The sequence below is a fragment of the Aotus nancymaae genome, unplaced genomic scaffold (genome assembly GCF_030222135.1).
Source record: "Aotus nancymaae isolate 86718 unplaced genomic scaffold, 86718_ANA_hifiasm-v0.15.2.pri h1tg000040l, whole genome shotgun sequence".
Taxonomy (NCBI): Eukaryota; Metazoa; Chordata; class Mammalia; order Primates; family Aotidae; genus Aotus; species Aotus nancymaae.
The window spans coordinates 83,318,619-83,345,033 of record NW_026988454.1 but is presented as its reverse complement, the minus strand read 5'-3'; the positions used below and the strand labels follow the sequence as shown (position 1 = coordinate 83,345,033).

General features: G+C 36.6%; 1 protein-coding gene across 3 annotated transcripts in view; it reads right to left on the bottom strand.

The window, feature by feature from the left end:
* ME1 (malic enzyme 1) overlaps positions 1-26,415 on the bottom strand; it is a 216,514-nt gene that overhangs the window by 68,452 nt on the left and 121,647 nt on the right. The gene's annotated exons all lie outside the window — the stretch shown is intronic.

Below are 26,415 nucleotides of genomic sequence, written 5' to 3'. Positions count from 1 at the left end.
AACTGGAAGCATTTCCTTTGAAATCCGGCACTACACAAGGATGCCCTCTCTCACCACTCCTATTCAATATAGTATTGGAAGTCCTAGCCAGAGCAAACAGGCAAGAAAAAGAAATAAAATTTGACTTCCTCTTTTCATATTCAATTATGAAAGGAGGAAGTCAAACTCTTTATTTGCAGACGACATCATTGCATATTTAGAAGACCCCATTGTCTCAGCCCAAAATCTCTTTAAACTGATAAGCAACTTCAGCAAAGTTTCAGGATACAAAATCAATGTGCAGAAATCACAAGCATTCCTATACACCAATAACAGACAAACAGAGAGTCAAATCAAGAGTGAACTCCCATTCACAATTGCTACAAAGAGAATACAATACCTAGGAATACAACTAACAAAGGATATAAAGGACCCCTTCAAGGAGAACTACAAACCACTGCTCAAGGAAATAAGAAAGGACATAAACAGATGGAAAAACATTCCATGCTCATGGTTAGGAAGAATCAATATCGTGAAAATGGCCATACTGACCAAAGTAATTTATAGATTCAACACTATCCTCATCAAGCCACCAATGACCCTCTTCACAGAACTGGAAAAAACCATCTTAAACTTCATATGGAACCAAGAGACAGCCTGCATAGCCAAGACAATCCTAAGCAAAAAGAACAAAGCTGGAGGCATCAAACTATCTGACTTCAAACTACACTACAAGGCTGCAGTTATCAAAACAGCACGGTACTGGTACCAAAACAGAGATATAGATCAATGGAACAGAACAGAGGCCTCGGAGGCAATGCCACACATCTACAACCAACTGATCTTTGACAAACCTGACAAAAACAAGCAATGGGGGAAAGGATTCCCTGTTTAACAAATGGTGCTGGGAAAACTGGCTAGCCATGTGCAGGAAACAGAAACTGGACCCTTTCCTGACAAATTACACTAAAATCAACTCCAGATGGATTAAAGATTTAAACATAAGACCTAACACCAGAAAAACCCTAGAAGAAAACCTAGGCAAAACCATTCAGGCCATAGGCATAGGCAAGGACTTCATGACCAAAACACCAAAAGCATTTGCAACAAAAGCCAAAATAGACAAATGGGATCTAATTAAACTCAAGAGCTTCTGTACAGCAAAAGAAACAATCATTAGAGTGAATTGGCAACCAACAGAATGGGAAAAAATTTTTGCAAGCTACCCATCTGACAAAGGGCTAATATCCAGAATCTACAAAGAACTAAAGCAGATTTACAAGAAAAAAAAATCCATTCAAAAGTGGGAAAAAGATATGAACAGACACTTTTCAAAAGAAGACATTTATAAGGCCAACATACATTTAAAAAAATGCTCATCATCACTGGTCATTAGAGAAATGCAAATCAAAACCACATTGAGATACAATCTCACCCTAGTTAGAATGGCAATCATTAAAAAATCTGGAGACAACAGATGCTGGAGAGGATGTGGAGAAATAGGAACACTTTTACACTGTTGGTGGGAGTGTAAATTAGTTCAACTATTGTGGAAGACAGTGGTGATTCCTCAAGGACCTAGAAATAGAAATTCCATTTGACCCAGCAATCTCATTACTGGGTATATACCCAAAGGATTATAAATCATTCCATTATAAAGACACATGCACACGTATGTTCACTGCGGCACTGTTTACAATAGCAAAGACCTGGAGCCAACCCAAATGCCCATTGATGATAGACTGAACAAGGAAAATGTGGCACATATACACCATGGAATACTATGCAGCCATAAAAAATGATGAGTTCATGTCCTTTGTAGGGACATGGATGCATCTGGAAACCACCATTCTCAGCAAACTGACACAAGAACAGAAAATCAAACACTGTGTGTTCTCACTCATAGCCTGGTGTTAAACAATGAGAACACATGGACACAGGGAGGGGAGCATCACACACTGGGATATGTTGGCAGGGCTAAGGGAGGGACAGCCGGGGGTGGGGAAGATGGGGAGGAATAATGTGGGGAGAAATGCTGGATATAGGTGACAGGGGGATGGAGGCAGGAAACCACATTGCCATGTATGTAACTATGCAGCAATCCTGCATGATCTGCACATGTACCCCAGAACCTGAAGTACAATTTAAAATAAATATATATTTAAAAAATTTACTGTAAAACAACAGACACAGAAAAGTCTAAACACTGTCATGAAATCCTAACAGAGAAGCATTTTTTTTTCTGAAATATAATGTGCTCTCTTGAATTTCCATGTTGGTATGTATTAAGTTTTTAAAGGTACCAATTTCAAGCGTTACAGAAGATAATTTGTGTGTAACATACTTTAATTGTATCTAAAAACAACATTCTAGGCCTTAAAATTGAGGTGTATAATATTTTTGAAAACTGTATGAAAGAGGAGAAAGTGAAACAGAGGATATGCAGGTTAAAGTTGGCAAGACTTATATATTATACTTGCAAATATTCCCATGGCTCTATACTTCAGGGAAGCTATGCTTTATTTCTTTTAGGGGTGATTAGAAAGGTAATGTAGTCAGTTACTTACCCACTAAGTCCAAGCATTAGATTCAAACAACTAAATGCAAGATAGAGCTTTCTCTAAAACTGAGGACATACATATCATGTTCAAGAATTAGATTGAAACAACTAAATGCAAGATAAAGCTTTCTCTAAAACTGAGGACATACATATCATGTTCATAGAATGTCTCTCTTTATAGATTTAGCAGTTATATATGCAGATATTTATATATGTGTATATATTTAATTTATATTGATATTTATATGTGTATTCATAGAATTAATCTTTACATGTAGACTAATTTTCTAAAAGCAACTAATAGTGCCTTAAAATACAGGCAAAAGGGCTGGGCAAGGTGGCTCATATCTGTAATCCCAGCACTCTGGGAGGCTGACGCAGGTGGATCACCTGAGATCAGGAGTTCGAGACCAGTCTGGCCAACATGGTGAAACCCCGTCTCTACTAAAAATATAAAAAAACTAGCTGGGCATGGTGGTGGGCACCTATAATCCCAGCTATTCAGGAGGCTGAGGCAGGAGAACTGCTTGAACCCAGGAGATGGAGGTTGCAGTGAGCTAACACAGTGCCACTGCACTCCAGCCTGGAAGCTAGAGTGAGACAACATCTCAAAATATAAAAGAATATATAGGCAAAAGATAAGACACTGTATAAAGCTGTAATATCAGTTTCTAAAATGAGAATTTCAAATTATCCCCTTTAAGAAGACATAAAATAACATTTTAATATGACTATGAGCAAATCTTTTGTAAAATAATAAAGAGAAACAATTGACTCAAAATATATAGAATGCTATTTTTTCAAGGTTGGCTTCATAAAAACCTTGGTTTAAACACCGCTCTCCAAGTTCTTTTAAAACTTGTTTTGAAAAACTTTTTAACAAAGTTTTTAAAAGGTTCTACAACAATCAACCACCTCAAGCCAACACTTAATGTTTTCAACAAAAATCCTAAACTTGTCCATTAACAAAAACAACATTCCATGATTGAAAAGAAATTTTTCTTCTATGATAAATTATTTTTACGTATAAAACAGAGGTTGATTTTCCTTTAAACTCTTGAAATATAATTATACTAAGAGATTCAGATGATTGATTTTACAGTGCTAAAATCAGGTAAAATCACTACTATTTTAGAAAGAAGATTTTATGTCAGCTGACAAGAATCTACTTCATGTTATGTTATGAAATGAAAGTTATATGACACTGTCTCTGCTGCTTCAGTTAAGTCTTATTCTGCCAAGCCTTTCTAACTATACTAACCTATGTGCTGCACGGACCTTTTCAGTTATTTGGTTAAGTGCCTTTTAGCCCCTTCATGTAAAAGTACCCTACTTTTAGAGTGTAAAAGTGAGATTTCAATGGAAACTTTTAAATGCTTGCCTTGCTTGCTTCACTATGTTTGGCCCTATTAATCCCTTCTTTCTTCAAACTTGTATCCCTTAGCTTCACTGCTACCTTTCCAAAATCTGACTCCCTTCCTCTGATGTGCTAACACTCAAATATTGTCACCTAATGCTCTACTAACAACAAAATATGGAGAAGAAGAATATGAAACTATTTTATGCTTGCTACCTGATTTTTAAAATTTCCATTCTGATTTCTCTTACTGTATTGATAAGTATTCATATCCATGGTTAACTTAAAAAGAATGGAACATGTATCTTGGGTAATGATAACAGAGAAAAAGAACACATTTGATAAAAATACTGCCTGAAGTTAAGCAGTGAATGGATGGGAAAAGGGAAGTACAGGAGCTTATAAAAATGCTCCATCTCTTCAACTACAGGGAACATTAAAAACAAAAACCTGAAGGACTGGATCTTTTGGTAGTAATTTCTCTTGATGTAAACACATAAATAGTATATTATAGATGAGTCCATATATAATATTAGTTATTTTAGCAGAAATTTACTAAAGAAACATTTTTTTCAAAGGATTCATAAAAGGTTGTTTCAGTTCTTCTATTTAGTTTTCATTATTTTTGTTTAATATCTTTATAGTTTAATTCCAGGATAGAAGGCCATTTAAACTACTACTAAGCATCAACATAAAATACATCTAGAAGAGTTTATTTCAGAGTATAAGACATATATTGGGACTTAAAACCACCATGTAAGCAATTGACTTACATTTTGAAATCTGTTATAGAAAATATACCAAACCAGGTGTGCTTGCTGCTGTTCACAAATCACTACATAAATAAGAGATGCACATCAGGATCAGTGATGAATCATGTCACTTCTTTTCAGAGCCTACTATTGATTGGTCATCATGCGTCTGTTAGCTCATGCATAGACAGCAAAGTATGTAACTGTGTTGTCTCCAAGTAATAAACTTCCAGTGACATTTTACAAAAATGTTTAATAAAAAGAGGAAATTTCCAAAAATGCCTTAAGAAAGTACAATGAAGAAATGAAAAGTGACACTGGAAGTGAAATTAGATGTGACTAGAGGATTTTAAAATGATAAAAGCAAAGTTAAGATAGGACAAAAATGGGCTGGGCTCAGTGGCTCATCATGCCTGTAATCCAGCACTTTGGAAGGCCGAGGTGGGTGGATCACATGGGGTCAGGAGTTTGAGACCAGCCTGGCCAATATGTTGAAACCCTGTCTATACTAAGAATATAATAATTAGCTGGGTGTGGTGCCAGACACCTGTAATCCCAGCTACATGGGAGGCTGAGGCAGGAGAATTGTTTGAAGTTGGGAGATGGAGGTTGCAGTGAGCTGAGATTGTGCCACTGCACTCCAGCCTGGGCAATCGAGCGAGACTCTGTCTCAAAGAAAACAAAAAAAAACAACAACAAAAACCTAGCACTATATGGAATCTAATGAAGCTGCTGTATAAACTATATTGAAAAGTCCAGTGGGTATTTAGAGAATTAGGTAAAATAGTTTTGACATTTTTTAGTTTAATCTGCACAACATACAGGAAGTCACTTATGGATGAAATGAAGCAGTGACTTTTTTGCACTGAAGATCGTATAATAAAACAAATTCACGATGCAGTTGCCTAGCATTTAGGTCCAAGCACCAAAGTTAGGCATCACACTGAAAGAAAACAGTAATTACCAGAAGACTGAAGATGAATCTCTAACCTCCGGTAAAGGCTGATTTCTTTGTTTCAAAAGTCAGCATGAATTGATTGATGTTCAGCTATCTGTTGAACTGCTGGAGCAGATAAAGATTCTGCTGTGAAATCCATATACAACAGAACTCTATCAACTCAGGAAAGTAGTTGTGATGCAAAGCATAACGATGTCCCAGAAGCAGTGATGCCAGCAAATATCTTCACATTAAAAGACCTTTCAGATATTTCAGGACATCAAAAATGCACAGATCAAAAGTGGACAGCTTATCCACATTTGGAAAGGAGTATGATAATTTGTCAAGGCATAGAAAACCTCTTGCTCCATAAAATGAAAACAAGGCAAGAAGTGTTCAAACTACTCTTGGAAAGTTTTTACAAAGAAATAAAACACTTTAATTCTGAAGTTTCTGATGTTTACAATTACAGTATACTAAATATTAGTTTTACTATTTTTTCATTCCCCAATGTACTTATAACCCACATTAAGAGAGCTTTTAATGTTTTGACAAAAAATTGTAAAGGTCACAGAACAATTTTAACTTTTCCTATTGGTCATTAAGATAACTAATAATCACAGTTTCAGGTTCCCTGGTCATTTAGAATTATCACTGATTTACTTGCAAAACGTTCTGTCACTGATAACAAATTGCCATAAGAAAGAGACTAACGTATATGCTACACTACAGTTCTCTAGATCTGCAATAAACTGTTAAGTGGTTAAAATTTTAAAACCGAATTTTAGCATACTGAGTCTTAAAAGAGATAGTCATCTGTGTTGAAGTAAACTCCATTCCACATCAAAGAAATATTTAACAACTGATAAATGTATAAGATGGCATTTCTTTAGAAGAAAAAACAGCAATAAACATTCTTTTAAATACAACTTTTAATATATTTTGCGAACCAAACAAAACAAGCCTGGCTACTTACATATCCATCATATTGTCTTTGATGAAGGGAATATTAACATTCACATATTCACTGTCTTAAGTTGTATAATGCTTACCCCTTAAATACACAACATTTTTTTATAACATGAAATTCAATGGCTTTTGAATCTGGATATAAATTCCCCAGCAGGCCTAGCCTTAGCACCCCTAGTTTAATCAGGATTAACCAGTAATTCTAATACAATAGCAGAAAGCACAACTGAAAACCAATGTCCACTACACGTGTGTTGGCTCTGTGTCATGGACAGTCACAGGCCAAGGAAGATGAGAGGCTCAGTTACGCTTATGACAGGATAGTTAGAATACCATACTGCTTAAGGTAACACAACATGGGAAAAGGATTCATACAGTACATTCTAATCTATAGCTTAGATTATCAAACTAAAACTAAGAACAAAAATAAGAGTTGGGGCTGGGCATCGTGGCTAACATACAACGTAATCCCAGCTCTTTGGGAGGCTGAGGTGGGCGGATCACTTGAGGTCAGGAGTTCAAGACCAGCCTGGCCAACATAGTGAAACTCCATCATTACTAAAAATACAAAAATTAGCCAGGCGTGGTGGTGCTTGAACCTGGGTGGTGAAGGTTGCAGTGAGCCAAAATCACACCACTGGACTCCAGCTTGGGTGACAAAGTGAAACTCCATCTCAAAAAAAAAAAAAAATAAGAAGAAGATTTGGAATTCAACTTAGTGTGCCAGAAAGCTTCCTTATTTTCTTGAACCTCCTGCGATTTGCACCCTAGACTTCTGAATCTAGGGTAAGAGTTTCCGGTTCTTATATGTAAAGAGCTTGGAAACTGTTAGTCCCATCTCACAATAAAAATGCTGAACAAACTACAAGTTAACAACTCAATCTATCACGATGCATTAGGTTGCCCCCAAAACTAGAAAGCTAGGTAAATACAGAGAATCATGGCTTTGAATAGGAGCCCAGGAGCAGAACCCTGCAGCAAGAGCCAGTATCAGTAGCAAAGCTTTAATCTATAATTAATGAATTACTGGAGACTCAGTGTATACTGACTTGCAAGTTAAAAACTACTAGGAGGTCCAGTCTTATGGGGGCCTCCATACTTTCATAAATTTTATGTCCAGGAGCTTCATTAGGTTTTGACTGTAGATTTGAGGAAAAGCCCCTTATACTTCCAGCAAGGGGGGAGAGAATAGTAATCACTTTTTAAATTTGATTGTTTACATTTATTTTATTTTTAGAGATGGGGTCTTTCTCTGTCGCCCAGGTCATAGCTCACCGTAACCCAGAACTCTTAGGATCAAGCAATCCTCCTGCCTCAGCCTTTTAACTAGCTGTGATTACGGGTGCTTGCCACCATGCCTGGTGCCTCACTAGAGACTTTTTTTTTTTTTAATTTCTTGTAGATATGAGGGTCCTGCTACATTGCCCAGGCTGATCTTGAACTCCTGGGCTCAAGGAATCCCTCACCTCAGCCTCCAAAAGCACCAGAATTACAGGCACAAGCCACCATGCCCAGCCAAGTAGTCATTTAAAATTGAATTAGTAATAAAAACCCTACCAACCAAACCAAACAAAACAAAACACAAAACCCAGACCAAATGGATTCACAGTCAAATTCTACCAGACGTACAAAGAAAATCTGGTACCAATTCCACTGAAATCCTTCCAAAAAAATCAAGGAGGAGTGACTCCTCCCTAACTCATTCTATGAAGCCAGCATCACCCTTATACCAAAACCTGGCAAAGACACAACAAAAAAAGAAAACTACAGCCAATGTCACTGATAAGCATATACACAAAAATACTCAACAAAATACTAGCAAAACAAATCCAGCAGCACATAAAAAGTTAATATACCATGATCAAGCAGGATTTATTCCTGGAATACAAGGTTGGTTCACCAGGCACACATCAATAAATGTGATTTACCACATAAACAGATTTAAAAACAAAAACCATATGATCTTCTCAATAGATGGCAGAAAAAACTTTCAATAAAATCCAACATCCCTTCATCATAAAAATCCTCAACAAACTATGCATAGAATGAACATACCTAAAAATAATAAGAGCCGTTTATGACAAACTTAGCCAACATCATATTGAAGTGGCAAAAGCCGGAATCATTCTCCTTAAGAACAGGAACAAGACAATGATGCTCACTCTCACCACTCCCATCCAGCATAGTACTGCAAGTCCTAGCCAGATCAACCAGGCAACAGAAATAAAAGGCATCCAAATAGGAAAAGAAGAAGTCAAGTAATCTCTCTGAGTAGCATTCTATGGTATATATTTATCATGTTTAAAAATCCAACCATCTGTTGATGGACACTTAGATTCCATGATTTTGCTATTGTAAATAGCACTGCGATAAACATATGAGTGCGGGTATCTATTTGATATAATGATCTGTTTTCCTGTTTTATCTTTTCTTAACATTAGACTGAAAATAAGTGAATGGGGGTACAGTATATTACAAAATTGATTAATACAACAATGTTAACCAGCAGAGTATAATATATATTTAACAGTTATTGAAAATGTATGTGCATTAGGGACTGTTGAAAACCAAATGGATTGGTTTTTTCTCATTTGTTTTTTTGCCTGCATCAAAATGCATAAAAGCTTTAAATCTACTAGACTGTCAGATAAATCTTAATGTAAACTGCTTTGAAACCAGAGATAAAGTGAATACCTTTAACAAATTTATAGTGAGTGCTTACTTGCAATCAGGCTCTGGGGATATGACAGTAAACAAAATAGACAAAAAAGTCCCTGCCTTTATAGAGTTTGTATTGTACCTGTTGAATACAGATAATAAATAAGAATAAGTAAACTATACACCATGTTATAAGGTGATATGTGCTGTAAAGAAATGTAAAGCAGAAAAGGAAGAAGGAGAAAGCCACTATGAGATACATAAATGTTGCAGGGAAGGCGTCACTGAGAAGGCTTCACTGAGAAGTTAGTAAAGACTTGCAGAAGAGGAGAGAGGGATAAAGAAAGGCATGCAGACACCTAGAAGAGATTTCACATTCAAGAGAACAGCAAAAGCAACGACCTTAAGATAGGAGTGCACCTGAAGTGTATAAGAAATAGCAAGATTTGGAATGTCATTGAATGAAACTTCTATTGAATTCACATAAATTTCCTATTTGTTTGAATTTCAAATACAACAAAAGACTATCAAACTGTTTTGTCTTTTTTAGGGAAGTTATAATGTTTAGGAAAAGAGGAAAATGGATGATTTTCAACTGAATAACCAAGTTTTCCATAGTTGTTTTTTCAGTTGTTCGGGTACTGCTTATCTTCATGTTTAAAATTCAGCCAAAAGCATACAGTCATTGTCATTTCTATCTTCACATTATACCAAAAGCGGTGCTTATAAGATTTCTGAAGTCTGAATGTACTAGAGATGCCATCCTGTTTGTACTTGATATATCTGAATAACATTTCTTTAAATAAGACAGGAGTGTCACGCGCTGATTAAAAGTATAGGCTCTGGAGCCAGAGTCTGGATTTCAATCTCAGACTGTCACTTTCTGATTGGGTAGCTATAGTGAGTTACTCTGTGCCTCTGTTATCTTATTCTGAAAAATTAAGATAAATAATTATAAGTATCTCGGAGTTGTTTTGAGAATAAAAATAATGTAAAGCACATAGAACTGAGCAACAAATGTACTAGCTGTGATTGTTGTTATTAACATTGATGGAAAAGATCAGGTGGGTATTTTGACGTGTCATAGCCAAAATAAGAAAAAATAATGCTTCCTTAACTCTTCTATTTTTCTCTCTTGATGTCAATAGTTAAAATCATTCTCCAATTCCTAAAGATTCAAATCCATGATAATATTTGAGTCAAGTATTCATTCTTACATTTAAAGAGATATTTTTAAATATTGAGAATCAATGAATTCAAATTAAGTTACCTTCTCATAATATCTAAATTAGAAGAAAACATGCTTTTTAATACCTAATATTTGTGAGTGCTCAGCAGTATATAAAAAGCATACTTAAAAGCAAATTCTTTTGTATTTATAACATTTAGAAGAAAAATACAAACAAGTAATAAACACAGGAGCAGGCTGGCTATTTCAAGGAAAATGAGTCATTACAAAGCATAAAATATTCCTGAAAAATGTATATTTATATTAAAATTTTCCTTATAGCCTTGTGGTGCTCTATGTCTATAAATAGCCCTCATGAACTATATCAGATCTTTTTGAGTGACAGTTCAAGTACCCTTTCAGTAAAAGCAGCTTTAAAAGAAAGCATCATATTGCATTGGAAAGTGAATGTTACATATTCAATCATATTATTATTAAGCACTTACTATAGGTACTAGTCCAAGCACTTTATATGAACTGTATATTTCACTTAATAACAAAAATGATAAAACAGGTTAGTATATAACACTAAATGATATTTCAACAATCCTTTAAAACAGTTTTTATGAAAATTTTCATCGATGAATACTAAAAATCTTTTTATTGTGGTAAAAAAGTAACATTAAACTTATCAACATAATCATTTTTAAGTGTACAGTTCAGAAACGTAAAGTATATTCACAGTGTTATGCAATAGATCTCTAGAACTTTTTCGTCTTGCAAAACTGACACTCTATACCCGTCATACTAATTCTCCCTCCTCTCTTCCCCCAACTTTTGGCAACCAATTTCTACTTTCCGTTTCTATGATTTTTCCTACTTTAGATATTGCATATGAGCAAAATAACATTACAATTTCCCACAGGCAAAGTTTTATTTAGGTATGTTTTACTGAAGCTGAAGAGTTAGTCAGTGCCTAGCACTTTAACCAGAACCAAAAAAAAAAAAAAAAAATGTTTTCTAAAATAAATTGAATAGAAATGAATTTTGCCCAGGAAATCAACTGCATAAATGTGTGGAATGAGGAAAGGGCTGAAATTAAATAAGTGAAAGAAGCTGTCATACTATATCTGCTTCTGGCTCAGTTGTTTCACTGCACTTGCCTTCATTCCAGGGTATCTCCTTAATTTCTCTTTTGCCCAATTCCTATTTCCAAATGACATCTCTAACATACAAATTCTCCAGAGTCAGGTTTATCACCAACACCACTCAAGTGAGCTACTACACTCATTTTAATTCTTCTTTTGCATTTAGTTGTAGCATCTATTTACTCTCTATGTACACTTGAGATTTATATTAGCTATAAATACTTCTAGGCAGAGACTATAGTTGTAGACTAATCCAGAGTTTAATATGAAAACTAAAATAAGGCTAAAGTTGGTATTATTCTCAACTATTTGTAACCAGAAAACAACATAAATGCTTGTAGATTATATTATATATTAAGTATGGGACATGCATAAAGCTAAACTTTTACTTTCTATGCAAGAAATTCTTTTGCCACTGAAATACATACACAATACCTTTCCAAAAACACTGGACAAATATATAACCACTCTATGTATACTTTGCTCATTTATTAAGAACTGTTAATTTTATGTTGTAAATCCATAGGAAAAAAGAAACACTATTTCATCCAGAATTCTGAATTAATTTCAAGTAATTCCCTTAAGATTACATAGTCTTCAGATACACCATCTCTGACATTTCAGTTCTAAGATTTTACCTCAGCCCTCATTCAACAACAAATTGTTGACCACCTAATAAGTATTCTATCCAAGCTTGGACCATGCCATGGTCACCATATAGAGAGAACAGTCTCTCATCCTGGTGAGCCCTGGACCCCTCGCTCCCAAACAAGCAGAGGCCCCCACTCAGGCCAGCATTAGCCACCCAACCCCCTGTGAACATTCCCAGTGGCAGCAGCTAAACGACTCTTGGATGTGCAGCACCCAGGGGTAACCAAAAGCCCTTCTGCCACTTCCTCTGCAGTGGTACTGCCCCTGTGGTCCTCACACTGGATTAGGAGCAAAGACCCTAAGGGCCTCATCTACATCTCCAGAAAGGTGCAGTTACCCTAAGGAGGGGAGGCCAATCTGTCTCCCACAATTCCCCCCAAATTCCCTGCTGATCAACAGGCAGTGCGGTCTCCCCATTCCACTCGATTGCACTGATAGATTGCAGTGCCACATCTCTCTGGGGGTAGAGCCCGAGAAGAAAAGGGAAAGAGAAAGACCCTCAGCCACAACCACTACCTCCAAGTTGGAGAGGGAACATAAAAACTGAGATTTTCCCAGATCTGTGGTGTGCAGCCCAGTAGTGCCAACCTTCGATTTGCAGCCAGCACTTAAATAGAAGAGGAACCCACCTTCAGAGCATAAAGAGGGGGCATGGCTGCAACTGTGGGGAAATATAAAGTAGTCTTCTGATTAAGAGCCTACCTACTTGACCATTATGCTTAAGCGCCACCTACTGGATCACACCCCAAAACTTCAAAACCAAAAATACTTTGCTAACACATCCCCGTGTGAAATCAAAGACAAGAAGACAGCTAGAAACAAAGACCCTGCACAAAAGCTCAGCCGTCTGGAGACATCTAGAAAAGAATTTTACTGATTTTAATCAATCTACATGGCAGTTAAAGGAACACTCAAACACAGAGATGAGAAAAAAACAAAGCAAGAACTTCAGCAACTCAAATCGCCAGAGTATCTTCTGTTCTCAAAATGACCACAGAGTTCTCTAACAAGGATTCTTAAACAGGCTGAGCTGACTGAAATGACAGAAATAGAATTTAGAATATAGATAGGAATGAAGATCATTGAGAGTTAGGAGAAATCAAAATTCAATTCAAGAAATCTTTTTTTTTTTTTAGATGAAGTTTTGCTCTTGTCGCCCAGGCTGGAGTGTAATGGCACTATTTTGGATCACTGCAACCTCTGCCTGCTGCGGTCAAGCAATTCTCCAGCCTCAGCAAACCAACCAACTCCAAAGCTAACAGAAGACAAGAAATAACGAAATCAGAGCTGAACTAAAGGAGATTAAGACATGAAAAACTATCTAAAAGGTCAACAAATCCAGGAGTGGTTCTTTGAAAAACTTAGTAAAATAGATAGTCCACTAGCTACATCAATGAAGAAGAAAAGAGGTAAGATCCAAATAAACACAATTAGAAGCAACAAAGGGGATATTACCACTGATCCCACATAAACACAAATAACTACCAGAGACTGTTATGCACCTTTATGCACACAAACTAGAAAACTTTGAAGAGATTGATAAATTCCTGGACATATAAATCCTCCCAAGACTAAACCAGGAAGAAACTGAATCCCTGAACAGACCAATAATAAGCGCCAAAATTGAATCATAATAAATAGCCTACCATCCCCCAAAAAGCCCAGGAACTGAAAGATTCACAGATAAATTCTATCACATGTACAAAGAAGGACTGGTACCATTCCTACTGAAACTATTCCAAAAAATGGGAAGGAGAGACTCCTTCTCATTCTATGATGCCAGCATCATCCTGATACCAAAATCTGGAAGAGACACAACAACAACAACAACAAAAACTTCAGAACAATATCCCTGATTAACACTGATGCAAAAATCCTAAGAAATAAAAGACTTACAAACTGAATCCAGCAGCACATCAAAAAGTTACTCCACTCAAGCCTGTAATCCCAGCACTTTGGGAGGCCGAGGCGGGTGGATCACGAGGTCAAGAGATCGAGACCATCCTGGTCAACATGGTGAAACCCCGTCTCTACTAATACAAAAAATTAGCTGGGCACGGTGGCGCGTGCCTGTAATCCCAGCTACTCAGGAGGCTGAGGCAGGAGAATTGCCTGAACCCAGGAGGCGGAGATTGCGGTGAGCCGAGATCGCGCCATTGCGCTCCAGCCTGGGTATCAAGAGCGAAACTCTGTCTCAAAAAAAAAAAAAAAAAAAAAAAAGTTACTCCAACATGATCAAGTAAACTTCATCCCTGTAATGCAAAGTTGGTTCAACATGTACACATCAATAAATGTGACTCATTACATAAACAGAACTAAACACGAAAAACATATGATTATCTCAATAGATGCAGAAAAGGCTTTTGATAAAATTCAACATCCTTCATCTTAAAAATGCTCAATAAACTATGTATTGAAGGAACATACCTCAAAATAATAAGAGCCATCAATGACAAACTAACAGCCAACATCATACTGAATGGGTAATAGCTGGAAGCATTCCCCTTGAAAACTGGCACAAGACAAGGATGCCCTCCCTCACCACTCCTATTCAACATAGTATTAGAAGTCTTGGCCAGAGCAATCAGGCAAGAGAAAGAAATAAAGGGCATCCAAATAGGAAGAAAGGAAGTCAAACTATCCCTTTTTGCAAATAACATGATTCTACATCTAGTAAACACCATTTTCTCAGTCCAAAAGCTCCTTCATCTGATAAACAACTTCAGCTAAGTGTTCCAACTTCAGGATTCTATGAAAGTGCTAAAAAACTGTGTTTTGTTTCAACATTCAGGACTGGTTGGATCATAAAATTCAGTGATTCAGCCATACCTGTGATCATTATGAGTCAGCTGAAATTGATCATAACATATTTAACCCAAAGGAATAAACTCCTTATTCAACATTTTAAATTATTTTCTTTTGCATAAGAAAATAACATTAATAAACTTCAGTAGACTTCAGCTTTCTCTTCTACCTAAGGGATGTAAAATACCTGCACATAAAAATACACCAACAACAGCCAAGCTGAGAGCCAAATAAGGAACTCAGTCCCATTCACAACTGCCACAAAAAGAATTAAAAACCTAGCAATACAGCTAACCAGGGAGGTGAAACATATCTATACTGAGAACTACAAAACACTGCTGAAGGAAATCAGAGAAGACACAAACGAACAGAAAAACACTCCATGCTCACAGATAGGAAGAATCAATATCATTAAAATGGCCACAATGCCCAAAGCAATTTAGAGATTAAATGATATTCCAATCAAACTATCAACGACATTCTTCACAGAACTAGAAAAGGCTATGTAAAATTCATGTGGAACCATGAAAAAACCTGACTAGCCAAAGCAATTCTAAGCAAAAGAATAAAGCTGGAGGCATTATGTTCCCTGACTTCAAACTATGCCATAGGGCTATGGTACCCAAAACAGCATAGTACTGGAATGAAAACAGACAAAGACACCAATGGAACAGTGTAGAAAGTCCAGAAATAAGGTTGCACACCTATGACCAGCTAATCTTTTTTAAAAATATTATTTTAAGTTCCAGGATACATGTGAAGGATGTGCAGTTTGTTATATAGCTAAACATGTGCCATGGTGGTTTGCTACACCTATCAACCCATCACCTGAGTATTAAACCCCACATGCATTAGCTATTTATCCTGATGCTCTCCCTGCCCCCACACCTGACAGGCCTCAATGTGTATTCTTCCCCTCCCTGTGACCATGTGTTCTCATTGTTCAGCTCCCACTTATGAGTTCCTGTGTTAGTTTTCAGAGGAATGGCTTCCAGCTTCATCCATGTCCCTACAAAGGACATTGTCTCATTCTTTTTTACACTGCATAGTATTCCATGGTGTATATGTAGCACATTTTCTTTATCTAGTCTATCATTGGTGGATATTTGGGTTGATTCCGTATCTTTGCTATTGTGAATAGTGCTGCAATGAACATATGTGTACATGTATCTTTAAAATAGAATGATTTATATCCTTTTGCTATAAAACTGGTAATGGGATTTCTGGGTCACATGGCATTTCCAGTTCTAGATCGTTGAGGAATCATCACATCATTTTCTGCAATGGTTGAACCAGTTTACATTCCCACCAAGAGTGTAAAAGTGATGTTAAGCTATTTTCCATATGTTTGTTGGCCACATAAATGTCTTGAGAAGTATCTGTTCATATCCTTTGCCCACTTTTTGATGGACTTATTCGTTTTTTACTTGTAAATTTGTTTAAGTTCCTTGTAGTTTCTGGATATTGGACCTTTGTCTGATAGATAAATTGCAAAAATTTTCTCCCATTCTGTAGGCTGTCTGTTTACTCTGGCGATAGTTTCTTTTGCTGTGCAGAAGCTGTTTAGTTTAATCATATCCCATTTATCAATTTTTGCTTTTGCTGTAATTGCTTTTGATGTTTCTGTCACGAAATCTTTGCCCATGCCTATGTCCTGAATGGTATTCACTAGATTTTCTTCTAGGATTTTTATAGTTTTGCATTTTACGTTTAAGTCTTTAATCCATTGTGAGTTAATTTTTGTATAAGGTGAAAGAAAGGAGGTCAGGTTCAGTTTTCTGCATATGGCTAGCCAGTTTTCCCAGCATCATTTATTAAATAGAAAATCCTTTCCCCATTGCTTGTTTTTCTCAGGTTTATTGAAGATCAGATGGTTGGAGATGTGTGGTCTTATTTCTTAGTGCTCTAATCTGTTCCATTTGTCTATGTGCCTGGTTTTTTGTTTGTTTGTTTTTTACCAATACCATGCTGTTTTGGTTACTGTAGCCTTGTACATAGTTTGAAGTAGGGTAGTTTGATGCTTCCAGCTTTGTTCTTTTTGCTTAGGATTTTCTGGCTATGAGGGCTCTTTTTTGGTTCCACATGAATCTTAAAGCAGCTTTTTCTAGTTCTGTGAAGAATGTCAATGGTATCTTAATGGGAGTAGCATTGAATCGATAAGATACTTTGGGCAGTATGGCCATTTTCACAATATTGATTCTTCCTAACCATGAGCATGGAATGTTTTTCCATTTGTTTGCATCCTCTTTTATTTCCCTGAGCAGTTGTTTGTAGCTCTCCTTGAAGAGGTCCTTCACTTCCCTCGTTAGCTGTATTCCTAGGTATTTTATTCTCTTTGCAGCAATTATGAATGGGAGTTCATTCATGATTTGGCTCTCTGTCTGTCTATTTTTGGTGTATAGGAATGTTTGTGATTTTTGTACATTGATTTTGTATCCTAAGACTTTGTGAAGTTGCTTATCAGCTTAAGGAGCTTTTGGGCTGAGACAGTGGGGTTTTCTAGATGTAGGATCATGTTGTCTGCAAACAGAGATAATTTGACTTTCTCTCTTCCTATTTGAATGTCCTTTATTTCTTTCTCTTGCCTGATTGCCCTAGCCAGAACTTTCAATACTATAGTGAATAGGAATGGTGAGAGAGGGCATCCTTGATTTATGTCAGTTTTCAAGGGCAATGCATCCAGCTTTTGCACATTCTGTATGATATGCACTGTGGGTTTGCCATAAATGGTTCTTATTATTTTGAGATATGTGCCATAAATATCTAGTTTATTGAGAATTTTCAACATGAAGGATGTTGAATTTTATCGAAAGCCTGTTCTGCTTCTATAGAGATAACCATGTGATTTTGGTCTTTAGTTCTATTTATGTGATGAACTTATTTATTGATTTTCTTATACTGAACCAGCCTTGCATCCCAGGGATGAAGCTGACTTGATCGCAGTAGATAAGCTTTTTGATGTGCTGCTGGATTCGGTTTGTCAATATTTTATAGAGGACTTCTGCACTGATGTTCCTCAGGGATACTGGTCTGAAGTTTTCTTCTTCTGTTGTATCTCTGCCAGGTTTTGGTATCAGGCAAACCATCTAATCTTCAATAAAGCTGATAAAACCAAGGAATAGGGAAAGGACTCCCTATTCAATAAACAGTGCTGGGATAACTGGCTTGCCATATGCAGACTGAAGCTGGACTCCTTCCTAACACTATATACAAAAGTCACCTCAATAAAGACTTAAACATAAAACCCAAAACTATAAAAACCCTGGAAAGTAACCTAGGAAATATCATTCTGAACATAGGATCTGGCAAAGATTTCATGACAAAGATGCCAAAAGCAATCGCAACAAAAGCAAAAATTTACAAATAGGATCTAACTAAACTAAAGAGCTTCTCCACACAAAAGAAACTATTAACAGAGTAAACCAAGAACTTACAGAATGGGTGAAAATATTTGTAAACTATGCATTCTGACAAGGTCTAACATCCAGTATCTGTAGGGAACTTACACAAATCTACAAAAAAAAAAAAAAAAAAAAAAAATTAAAAAGTAGGCAAATGACATCAACAAATACTTTTCAAAAGAAGATATATATGTGGCCAACAAACATACGAAAAAAGTTCAATATCACTGACTATTAGAGAGATGCAAATCAAAACCATTATGAGATACCATCTCACAGCAATCGGAATGACTATTATCTAAACATCAAAAAACACAGATCCTAGTGTACTTTCAGAGCAAAGGAAACACTTATACACTGCTGGTGGGAGTATAAATTAGTTCACTCATTGTGGAAAGCAGTGTGGAGATTCCTCATAGTGCTAAAACCAGAACTACCATTCAACCCAGCAATCCCATTACTGTGTATATACCTAAAGGAACATAAATCAATGTACTGTAAAGACACATGCACATGTATACTCACTCCAGCACTATTCAAAATAGCAAATACATGGAATCAACCTAAATGACCACCAATACAAGATTGGATAAAGAAAATGTGGTACATATGCACCATGAAATACTATGCAGCCATAAAAAAAAAAAAAACTGAGATTATGTCCTTTGCAGGAACATGAATGGAGCTGGAGGCCAGTATCCTTAGCAAACTAATGCAAGAATAGAAAACCAATTACCCCATGTTCTCACTTATAAGTGGAAGCAAAATAAGAACATGTGAACACAAAGGAGAAAACAACAAACACTGGAGCTTACTTAGAGGAGGAGGGTGGGAGGAGAGAGCAGAAAAAATAACTATCAAGTACTATGCTTAGTTCCTGGGTCATGAAATAGACTGTACAACAAGCCCCCATGATACAAGGTTACCTATATAACAAACCTGCACACGTACTCCTGAACCTAAAATTAAAGTTACTGGCCAGGCGCGATGGCTCACGCTGTAATCCCAGCACTTTGGAAGACCAAGGTGGGCAGATCACGAGGTCAGGAGATTGAGACCATCCTGGCCAACACGATGAAACCCCATCTCTACTAAAAATACAAAAATTAGCTGGGTGTGGTGGTACGCGCCTGTAGTCCCAGCTATTTGGGAGACTAAGATAGGAGAATCTCTTGAACCTGGAAGACAGAGGTTGCAGGGAGCCAAGATTGTGCCACTGCACTCCAGCCTGGAGACAGAGCAAGACTCCATCTCAAAAAAAAAATTAAAGTTATTAAAAAGAAGTATCACAATAACAACATATATTATAAAGGAAGAGAGAAAAGAATGAGGTCCTGATCTATTATATCTTGATGACTTAATGCTAAGTCAAAAAAATAAATATAATTACAATACAGTGTGATACATGCTCTTTAGGGTGTATCCATGCTAGAATACTGTACAGAAAACTTCTCTAATCCAATCTAGATATTTAACCTGAGTTATGAAAGACAAGCATGAATTAAATAAGCAAAAGCAGTAGGGAAAGAAGGAACAGTTTATACAGAGACAGAAGTGTGACAGAACAATGACATGTGCAGGCCACTAAAACTATTTATTTATACAATGGTGTAAAGGATAGATGGAGGGGTAGAGGATGGCAAGATAGGAACGTGAAGTGCATGGGCCAGATCAGAAAGGGACTTATATGTAGGTGAAAACAGTCAATAATGGGGTAAAGGTAAGTTCCTGAATACTTATTAATATGATCCTAAAGACAATCAGAAGTTACTGAGATGGTGTAAGATATAAAATGGTCAAGTTGGGTTATGGTTACAGAAACTGAGTTATGGTTATGGAAATGGATCAAGGACATAATAGAGGAATTGTCTGGATAGATTTAATAGTGAATCTGCTCTTGAGATAAATGCACAGGACAATAATGGGGTCATAGAAGAGACTCAAGAACAATAAATTATTTCTATATCTGCTTTAGGATATAATCATACGATACTGATATAGAGGTTTCAAAAAAAGAGAGAGTTGAGAACTGGTCTAGTTAATTGGCATAAATGGCTTATGTAAGCCCACATCTTATTTTTATTCTTTGAAAGTTAATTCGATAGTTGCTTGCATGTATGTACCATTTTTTTATTGTGAAAATAATTTTTATTACAAACGTACTTTGAAGCTAGCTATACAATTAATGTGTAGCATAGGGAGTAGAATGCAAGGCAAAGAAAAATGTTGTGAAATTTTTTTCTCTTGAATTATTTACCTTGCCAATTGTCTCATGAGCTCCTTATGAAAAAAACTTTGGGTATCAAGGGAAAACTATAAGTTTACTGAAGTTTATTAAAGTTGTTTTGTTATGCAAAACAAAATAAATTACAATGTTGAATGAAAAGTTTATTCCTCTGGGTCAAATATATTGTGATGATCAATTTCAACTGACTCAATGATCACAACCATGGCTGAATCACTGTATTTTATGATACAACCAGTCCTGAATGTTGAAACAAAATATGATTTATTTTTAGCACTTTCATAGAATTTTAAAGTTGGAACATTTTAGAGACATTTAAGTCTAATTCATCATCTCACTTAAAACTATAAATCTTTATATCTTTAAGCACATCTGTCCACATTCTTAGAGTGACAGAGAGGTCACAAATAATATTAACAACAGAAACAATCAGGAATAACATCCTCTGAGTAATTTTTATGTGCAAGTAATTTTATATACATTGCTTTATTTTTGGACAATTCCAACTATTAAATTCTCCATTTAATATTAAGCCAAATTTCCCAGACTATGCCTTTTAACTAAATTATTGGCCCTAGTTATCCTTCCTGAAAAATAAAAATTATAGTTACTATTTATAGCACTTAATAAAAGTAATTTGTTTTTTATGTTTTCTCTCAATCATTATAAAATAGTCTGAAGGTACTATTGAAGGTACTATTACTATTTTCCCCCAATTTACAGGCAAGAAAACTAAGCCTTAGGGAAGGTAAATAATTTTCCCAAGGTTGCAAATGTAGTAGTTGATGAAGGTGAGGATTGACTCCAAAGTGTGGGTTTTACTTATCACATGTACCTGAGATATGGGCTTTGTGAGCTGTCAAAATTAGATTTCTAAACTTCCTGAGCTGAGAGTCAGACTCTGTCCAAACCATGGTAAACTCACTGAATTAAGAAATGTCATTCTATGAGGCCTCTGAAGAAATGGACTGCAAATCTGTTTCAGGTAACACCACTCCAACATGTGCTCAGTAGGATGAGCCTTTCTTTCCATCTAAATTTCTACACATCCCAATCTAACAATATTGGTCAACAAAAATTTAACAGTTGCTTATTTTGCTTTCTATTCACAAATGTGGCATTTTTACCACATATATGCAGAATATGATATTATTTTCATGAGGATATGAAAAATAATGGGTCACCATCTGTGGATACCACAAAGAAAAACAGTCAAGAATTAATCACTATGACATGGTCAAATCAAAAACATGGCACGCTGTTAATTCTGGCTTGCTTCATAGTTAGTGAAATAAAAATAACAGTCAATTCATGGAAAATTGAGTTAGCCAGAATGTGATCATCTTGGCAACAGGAATGATTATTTTGTTCTTACATCTTGATTATGGCAAATTTTACACAAATTTTGTTGTAGCTTTAAATAATGAGACTTTGAAATATGTCGGCCCAAACAATATTTACTATCAACTTGCATTAAATGTCATTAGATTATGCTATGTAGCAAGCTAACTAGAACTAACCTCTATCTCTTTGAGGGATCATCTGTTTCTGGGACCTGAGACAATCAGGTATTCATCACTTACCATGTGCTTATGGCTCTCCTTTCCACATAAAAATGATGCCAGTAATTCAATAAAAATAAGACATATGTTTAAATGAAATAATATTTTAGTAATGGTGAAAGATTTCAGCAAAACCACTCAGATTTTCTTGTGTGGCCTCCCTTGGAGTAGCTCAATTTAGTTCAACAAATATTTCTTGTTTATCTAGTCTGTGCCATGCATTGATGTAGGAAAGAACTTGTTCATAAAATGAACAAAGTAGATCCCTGCCCTTGAGAGCATACGTTCTAGTGGAAGAGACACACAATAAGCATAAACATAATAAAGGAATAAAGGTAGTAAGTGGTATTTAAAAAAAGGAAAAGTCGAGCAAAACAAGGGTGATCAGGAGAGCCAGGGTGGGGAGAAGATGGTACAGGTTTCAGTATTATATGGGGTAGTCAGGGTAAACCTCAGAAAAAGGTTAAGATTGAGCTAATATATGAAAAAGATTAAGTTGTTAACCAAGCACATTTCTGGGAGAAGAAATTTTAGATAGAGGGAAAAGCAAGTGCAAATATTCTAAGTTAGAAACAGGCCTTGAGAATTCAATAACAGTACAGGCAGCATGGAGAGTGTGGGGGCAGGAGAGTGAGTGCATCATAGAAGTCAAGAAGGGGGCTATGCCAGGTCTTGAGGGCAATTATAAGAACTTTGGCTTCAAGAAACTGAAATGTACTGACTGTAAATACTAATGTTAGGTTCAGATATGATACTGGTTGCAAATTAAAGTTTCAATTTCCTAGAGAACAAAAAAAGTCCCCTTAATTGGACCTTATCCTCAAACCAATTTTCTAACTTGGCCTCTTTAATTATTCTTTTCCTTTCAGCATCTTTAATCTCTAATAATGAAAATCTATGTACTTAATATTAATATTGTTATAAGATTTCCCCAAACCAATCACATAGCTGGTCTTTAAAAAGAAAAAGTAAACTGCTTTCATATGTTCATACCTGCTTTACCTTTGTCTATAAATACATGTAAATTAAGGATGGCAAGAATAAAAGATTATAAACAAAAGACCTTATTTTAACCTACAAGATATTGCTATTGATAATGCTTTTTGTTTTTTTTTTTAGGTTAATCTATGAGTATAACTGAGGAAATCACACTGAGTCTTCTTCTTTTTTTTTTTTTTTGAGTCTTTTTTTATGTTACCAATGAGCAGATATATCTGTTAGAGTTCCCCATGGGATCAGGGAAAACTGACATTGTGCCTGCAGGCAGCTCAACTTCTTCCTCTGCTCATTCCTGCTTCCTTTGTTATTTCTTCCACAGAGGTTTATCTCAAGGGCACTTCTTACAAACCTCTTAAACACTAAATTTCATTTCCGCATATGCCTCCCAGGTAACCTAATCTTGGAATGGTCTGAGAAAGCAGGTGATAAGACGAGGCTTTGGCGCTGGTCCACTTGCTGCCATGGTGGCAACGAGGACCCCTTCACTGGTAGTAGATGGAGCACACGCCCAGTCTAAGGTAGCAGTCCAACTATTAAAACTCACCAGAGGTGGGTTGAGATGTTGGGAAGGGAACATGCTAGCTAGAGTGCTATTTCAGATGTTTTAGAAATATGGGAGAAATAGTAACTATAAGAACAATGGAAGAAGATCACAAAAAGCTCAAGGCAAGTAATTGCCAACATGAAAGCCAGAAGGCCTACTTTGTAGATACAAAGATATTCTCAGCTTCTGTAGCTCCTGGGTAGAGAAAGCTTATGTCCAGAAACAGGGCTTAATCATCAGAATATTCAAGCTCCCAAACTCAAGGGAAGCAGAGCTGCTAAGTCAGAATTCTAATTGGAAAAGAATGGGAATCTGCCACATGGAATGGGATGTCTGGTTTGATGTCTTTTGAAATCTTGAATCTCCAGATTCCCCCGGAGCTTTCTAATCTCACAAAAGCGGCCTTCCTCTTCTTTATTGGGGTGGTAAGGATAGAGATTTCACCCCTATAAGATAACATGTGCCCCCTAACTACCATCTACCTCTGCCTCCCCTCCAGATCCCTGGGCTAATAACTAAGGTTTTATCATGATATAACCTACCTGCGACATGCTAGAGTTGATAAAAGAAGAAAGAGACTTTACTTCAAAGACTTTACCACAAGACCTAGATAGCTTGTATTAGCCAGGAGAATACATGTAGAATTAAATTCTGAGGGTGTTTGATTAAAAGGGCCGGAACCTAAGATAAGGGAGAGTTTACTGATTTGCAGACACTCTCCTGAGATGTAGGATTTAACAAGTGGCAAGAATCCTGGAAGATGGTGCAAACTTACTGTTAGGATGGTTCCAGAAACATAAACAAATTAATGGCTGATACTAACATGACTGAAATGCCAGGAATCCTGTTGCAGATGGCAGAAGAGGGGATTGCAAGGCTTAGGGAACTGGGCATTCTGGTATGTGGATAGTATATAAAAGTCAGAAAAGTCATCAGATGAATATATTCCATATGAAGGCCCAGAAAACACATCATTTCCTAAAGCCATAAGGAATATCTCAATGAGAAGACATCAACATTACTAAAAATTTCAGTGGTGGCTCTCTTCTGAAAGTCAGGAGTGACAGAAGAAAAGGATGACATATAACTAGACTGACTGATAGCAATGAGGATGACAGGACCAGGTGAGAATGCTTACCCATCAGAAGTGAGGTGGACACAATTATCATAAGAGTGGCAAAGTGCAGTGTGGGTGAGGCTAACCCACAAAATGCTATTGTGATAATTAATGGAATGTTGCATCCCTAGAGGCAAAACAGAGAGCTAACAAAACCACTACTCAATATTTACCATCAAAAGATGAATGACCATAAAACTGAGGATAGCTGCTCCAATGAAGTCACAATCTTGCTCAGCTTCAATACAAACTTGCGCTAATTTTTAGACCCACAACCCACAAACTGAAGAAGAAGTCTAGTTCCTAGAATAAAGAAACTTATAACACCATGACAAGAATACAGGGTAATAATTCCCCCAGTCTTTATCCACAGGGACTAAAGCCTTTTACTCAAGTAACTGTGCACTGGAGAAGGACTATCCAAATGTTTGAGGACTAATGAGCACACAGTTGACACTGATACCTGGAGACCCGAGGCATCAAAACACTGTTCCCCTCTCCCTGTTACAGCAGAGGCGTGCAGGAGCCAGTAATAAACGGAGCCCCAGCCAAGGTCTAGCTCATAATAGGTCCACTGTGACCACAGACCCACCTAGTGGTGATTCCTCAGACTCTAAATGTATAATCAGAAAAGACAGACTTGGTAAGTGCCACAAGACCCACATTAAATCCTCAGCCTGTGAGGGAAGAGCTCTCATTGTGGAGAAGACCAAGAGGAAGAATTTGAAGCTGCTCTACCCAAAACCTGCCAAGATGGTAAATAAAAAAACCAACACAGCATTGAAGGAGAAAGAGTGGGAGGTTGATGGGCAGAAATAAGTGTCCATGTAAGTATCTAAATAGCAAGCAGGGGTGGTCCCAACTAAGTTATCCATGGCTATTGGTGGGTCCATGTTGCAGTATAACTTCAGTACTAACCCCTCTCTTCCAAAGAGGTTTATCCCAAGGGTACTCCTTTTTTTTTTTTTTTTTTGTGGAAGAGTCTTGCTCTGTTGCCCAGGCTGGAGTGCAGTAGCGTGATCTTGGCTCACTGCAAACTTAAGCTCCCAGATTAGGTAATTCTCATGTCTCAGCCTCCCAAGTAGTTTGGATTACAGGCATGTGCCACCACGCCTGGATAATTTTTTTGTAGTTTTTAGTAGAGACAGGGTTTCGCCATGTTGGCCAGGCTGATCTCCAACTCCTGGCCTGATCCACTTGCCCTGGTCTCCTGAAGTGAAGGTGCAAGCCACTGTGCCTGGCCCAAGAGTACTTCTTAATAAACTCTATCTCAGAGTTTGATGTCTAGGTAACCTGTAACAATCATTTCTCACTTTGAATTTAAGTTATGTTTCCTTTTAAAATAATCTTGAGTTTATCTCCAGGACTACTTCTCAATTTAGGTTTCACACCTAGATAATTTTCCTGAAACAATGTTATGATGGGAACTATTTTTTTAGTCTTTCGCATTTTTCTCTGGAAGCACAACCCCTGATTTATAGTTGCTCTCTACATTTAAAATTATTGTTGACACTTGTCAATCCCCATTTCTTTACAAAAAACTTAAGATAATCCCTCAATTTC